Here is a 5,377-nt window from a genome sequence, read left to right as displayed (position 1 = left end):
TGCAACAAAGGCTTTTCCCCAGCCCTGCAGCCCCTGTTCAAGATCACAGCAGCTTGCTCAGTTTGAGAGCTTTCTTCCTCTTGTTATACAATGCAGGGAGAGGAAGCAGGGGTTGTTATTGCTGCAGTGAGCTTGGGCTTTTGATAATATTAAACTGTTTAGGTTGGATGTGAAACCTGACTTTGTCGAGAACCATATGGTGCTTAAATGATGTTGCTGCCTTGCAAGTCTGCAGAGTGGAAAAAAGGGCCAGATCCCACAGTATCTGTAAATTACCAAAGCTGTGAATTTAATGAAGAAGGAAGAAAGATTAAGGAAGTTCTGTCTTTGATGGCAAAGATATGAGCACAGGAATACCCAAAGGGGAGAGAAGAGGCTACTTGCAACAAATTACAGCACGCTTAGGTATGGATTTACCCATCAGCATTAAGGAAGGATACTTCGAGGAGCTCAGAGCCTGAGAGCTTTAAACAGACACATTCATCTCTTGCAGGCTACAGGGAACAACATCACCATTAATCTTTCTACGTCAATAATGATGCCCTGCCATATTTTAAAGCTTCCTTGTGCATGCATTTGCTGCATCCTTGGTAGGTGACACTCCATCCAGAGAGTGCACAGCACTGCAGGGGCTCAGCTGGGGCTCTGTGGGACCAGCACACAAACAAGATGATGTCTTGGAGCACTCACTTCTTTCTGCCTCTTCAGCAGTGCTGTACGTAGTTGATGAAGTGCTCCAGCATCCTTCAGGATGAAAAGTGTCGTATAAGTGTAAAATAATACTGTTTAAGCTGAGAGGAAAATATGCACTTGTAGCCTGGAAGCAACGGCAGGAATCATCAATCCAGACTTCCTGAGATGCAATGAGAACCATGGGAGTGTTTTTTTCCCAATGTGCCCAAAATTATACATTACTTTTCTGCCACATCAAGGACTTCAAAAAAAAGAGAGAGATAGAGAGAGATTTTTTAAAGGCTCTTTAAAAATTCTCTTTTAATTTATTCTATTCATCTCAGGAAAGCAGAAGTACTGGAATATACACCTTTGAAGTAAGGAAGTCTCTACAACAACCAGGGCTGGCGGCTGAATTCATTGTCTTCCATGCTTGGATCATGGAGAAAGCCCTCAGGAGCTGTTACTGTAGGACAGGGATGACTTCTTAAGGCCTAAACCTTTCAAGAGGTGGCTTAAAAATCAAACCTTGTATCTGTTCAGATAGTCTTATAGCATCAGCATCCAGCCCTTGCAATACGGCTGCTGAAGGCAATGGCTCTAGCAGGATGCACCAGCTCCTGCCGAACCACCTCGTTCAGCCTCTGCTGCTGCAGGAATTCACTCGATATAACCCCGTGGCAAAGGTCTACCTAAAGACAGCCCAGGTATTTTGCTCTGCCAGGTGACAGTTTCAGTTCTCCAAAGGTTAAAAGTCGTCTCCTACTTTTCAGCCTAAATTACTGGTGATCTATTTGTATATTCTCGTTCCTTACAGCCAGCAGATTCAATATTCCCCTGTTGTGCTGCTGTTCAAGCTGAGATACGTTCACAGAGTGAGTCCATATCTCCTCAATCACTGCTCAGCAACACCAAGTGAGGAGAGCAGAGTGTTTTTAGGCTGCTTCCCATAGAATGTCTCTCCAGCTCCTGTTGTCCATGGTGTCACAGCTCACTGACGACTAACCAGAGCTTGTTCAAGAACAACAATTGAGTGACTTCCCCAGGAATTTCTTCCCGCCCCCAAATTCTCCTTTCAGCAAAATCCACTAGTTCTTTCTTTCAGACATTTTTATATCCCCTCCCACTCCAATTCTTGTATTATTCTCCCCGTCAGCTCACCTAGTCATTTTTCATGAGGCACTGTAACAATTACTTGACTGAATCCAGCTAGGAAATGTCATAGATCTAACCTATGTCTAGAAAAAAATCCATTATTTTATCAAAGATATCAGATTCGTACAACGCAATCTGCCTTTGCTAAATCCAGGCTGCATTCTCTCCAAGTTCCTGTTTATCACCACGCTTTATTTTTCTCCCCGAACATCCATTTATATCCACGTAATTGGAGTCAGACTGATGGGCTCCAACCCTTCCCTCTCGCTTTCTCTCACAGCAATATGCCTTTCCCACTACCTTCACCACAGCCTGCTTCCCCCAGTTTGATCCACTCAAGAGCCACCATTGCTACTAGATTTGTGATCCAGCATTTTCTGTGCTCTGGTCTGGAGATTTTCTGCCTTGTTTCTATCCCCTCGCCACCAGCCTGAGTGCACTCAAGTCTGAAATTGGCTCCTCTCCTGAACGCGGTGATTTCTGTACCCACAGCCTCATTATCGCTCTCCCACCTGGTTTCGCCTTAATAACATTCCCTGCCCCACTCACAGCTAGGGCGAGCAAACTGATTTGCTTTCAGGCCACATCTCAGGTTATCTTTAATATCAGCCTCAAGCTCATGACATAGGAAACCACTCCCATTTAAAATAGGGACGTTGAACTGTATTTGCTTAAGTTTTCTCAATGAGCTCCATGCTGTCACCTTGCTAGCAATGCCTGCTCATTTTGCTCAGAGCCTCAGCACACAGGCTGCTTTGCTGATGAGCCTTACCTCCAGGAGAGGGCCAGGTATTCGTTTTCTTGTAGACATCTCCTGCAAAGGGACACCAATGGAAGATGGCTTTAATATCCAGCTCTATCAAGAGCTTAACTCAAGCCCCAGCCACCCAGCATTTGGGACACATTCCCTCCTTGTTATAATCGCAGAACCACTAATTTCTATTTCCAATTTCTACTTCTAAATCCAATTTATAACTGCAAAGCCCTGAGGAGCACCACGGTGAGCAGAATAGCAAGTAACAAGAAGCAGCCAGAAAAGGACACATAAAGGAGGGATGGCTCAAAATGACTCTGTAGGGGAAGGCGTGGGGATCCCTTGAGCAGCCAAAGAGAGGTGGGCACAACCCATCTGCCCATGCCCCAGGCACTGCTCTTGTAAATGTGTGGGCTCCCAAAATATACCAGGTCATCAGAACCAGCAGCTCAGCCCTTTGGTGGTGCCTGTCATGTTGTAAGGCAGGGGGAGAGAAAAAAACAGGAGTGCTTCCACTAGCACCGAAGGGGGTTGCCAAGGAAAGAAACAACTGCTGGCAGCCTAAACTCCTGAACATGTTAAAATGAGCGTTCAAATCTTGTCAGAAAGACAAATTAACGTCCAGATGGGCTAAATCTGGTCCATCCAAATGAATGGAGCTGTTACTGATTGATACCAGTTATGAATATGGCCCACTGCCTAGGACTTGAGAAAGCATGGGCATTCACAGTTTCTACGAACCGTACACTACAAGATGAGTAATCTGGAAAGTCTCCTTCAGTTTCAGAGCTGTTACATTTTTATTTCTGTCTGATGAGGACACAAGTTGAGTATTCTCCCCACTCCCTATTAGCTGCAGACTAAGACATGGAAGCAGTGTTGGTTTTTTATCCACATTTAGAGCTAACACTTTGCTTTGGCATCTGTAATGCTGGAGTGCAGTTATTTCTCCCTTGGCATTTTCAGCCTATCTTTTAGGTCCTTTTAAAGTCAGATGGTCAGAGCTGTGTCTGACAGCAGCTTTGGGCAGTGCTAACACTCACTCCCCTGCAAACTCACTCAGCTCAAGCAAGTAAACAAGCAAGGAGCAGCCCTGATCCTCCCCAGTCCATCCTCCAGGAGATCCCATGTGATATTTTGGGGCTCTGATGGGGTCAGGGAAGACCACAGTGACTTTGGTTGTCATTTGAGATCTCTTTGCAACGTAATAGTGTAAAGGTACTTACGTGGCATCCAGGATCAGAGCCATGACATTATTTGGGGGCTCACAGGATACAGACCGACTTTGGGAAGCCGGACTTGGGCTTCTAGTTGACTCCACTCTCTCCCCGTCACGTGAGCCAGTTCTTCCATCCTGTTCATCTGGGCTCTTTCCTTTATATGGGAAATTATTTCTCTTGCAAAAGCCAAAATCAAAGCAGCAACATTTCTGAAAGCATAGAGGAAGCGCTTAAGTGGGGATCTATAATCCTAACTTTGGTTGGACTCATTTGAAATGACACTGCATGGCGTGAAAGGCATCAGAGGGAAATGTGAAGCCCATCTCTGGCTTCTGAAGTCACCTATGTGCTGCGGAAAAGCGGATTAATTTCACGCCGAAACCACAAAAGCTGAACCTCCATGCTTCTTGCAGGGAAGAAACTCCCAGCAGAACTTCCTACCCAGCATCTTCAGCCCACCCCAATTCCCTGTCAGCCAAAACATCCCCAATAGTGACAGCAAGACCAGTTTTTATCAGCCTTATTCACTGCTTCCCATTGTTCCTAAAGACTTGTAAATGCTAGGGAAATTTCCAGCATTTCAATTTGACCACAAGCCTTCACTAAAGAGACTTTTGCACAGTTTATTATGAGTCTGTTTTATGAAATGAATGTGATGGCAGTCTAATTAATGTCTGGCAGGAATTAAATTAGAGCAACTTCTAATGTGGCTGCCTCCCTGGCTGGCCAGCTCTTCCAGCCCTCTCCACAGCAGTCAGAACCGAGCAGCAGAAGCTGAGGCTAAAGTTTGGTCAGAAAATGCACCACGCCAAGACCTCAGTTTGGATGGCAGAGGAAAGGCTGCTTCTGCGGGAAGGAGACATTGAGAGGACAAACAAGTGGCCCTCCCAAAGGCTTTTCTGCAAGTTTTACTCAGCTGAACATGCGGAACATCTGATGGCTAATTTCATATCAGGCAGCTTTAAGCTAACAGAGCAGAAAGTAGATGGGAGTAGGGAGAGTTAAGTAGAAGCTATTAAAAGAAAAAAAATCCAGCCTTTCATACCTCCTTTTAATTTTTTCATACCTTTTTTTTTTTCTCCCCCATTTTTTGGCAGGTGAATTTGATGTGTTATATCCATCCCTACTGGGATTACACCATATTAGCATCTGTATATCAAGAGAAGAGCAAGTTCTGATGGTAAAACTCCAGCTACAGGCCACAAAGGCATTATGTATTCTTCTGTCGTGCTGCAATGTATGAGGTGAAGACCTGCTTAGGAAAGTGGATAGAATCAGTGAAATGAGAGTGTCTAAATAGACATTTACCCTATGGAAATCAAGATGACTTCTCTAAATAACAATTCCTGCCCCCTTTGAAAAAATGTCTTTTGTCTTTATGAGGAAGCAGCATCTAAGCAGTATCTTCAGAACAAAACTTATGCAAAACACCCTTGCAGCTGATTAGATGAGCACACTATTTTGATTTCAGCTCTGCTCAAAGTTTGCTCTAAGTCCCCGACCTTTTTAACACATGACAATATTCATATAAACAGAACTCTGCTCCTAATGGGTACCTGTGAGACTGATTAACCAA

General features: G+C 44.6%; 1 long non-coding RNA gene across 1 annotated transcript; it reads right to left on the bottom strand.

The window, feature by feature from the left end:
- Positions 1 to 268: 268 nt before the first annotated feature.
- Positions 269 to 4,000, bottom strand: LOC121071575. Its single transcript, XR_005820699.1, has 3 exons — positions 3,808 to 4,000; positions 2,600 to 2,641; positions 269 to 744 (listed from the first exon to the last, which is right to left on the bottom strand). It is a non-coding gene; the product is annotated as an uncharacterized LOC121071575 (long non-coding RNA).
- Positions 4,001 to 5,377: the final 1,377 nt, after the last annotated feature.

The sequence above is a fragment of the Cygnus olor genome, chromosome 5 (genome assembly GCF_009769625.2).
Source record: "Cygnus olor isolate bCygOlo1 chromosome 5, bCygOlo1.pri.v2, whole genome shotgun sequence".
NCBI classification, from domain to species: domain Eukaryota; kingdom Metazoa; phylum Chordata; class Aves; order Anseriformes; family Anatidae; genus Cygnus; species Cygnus olor.
The sequence above is the reverse complement of the archived record's forward strand: the minus strand, read 5'-3'. Positions and strand labels throughout refer to the sequence as shown.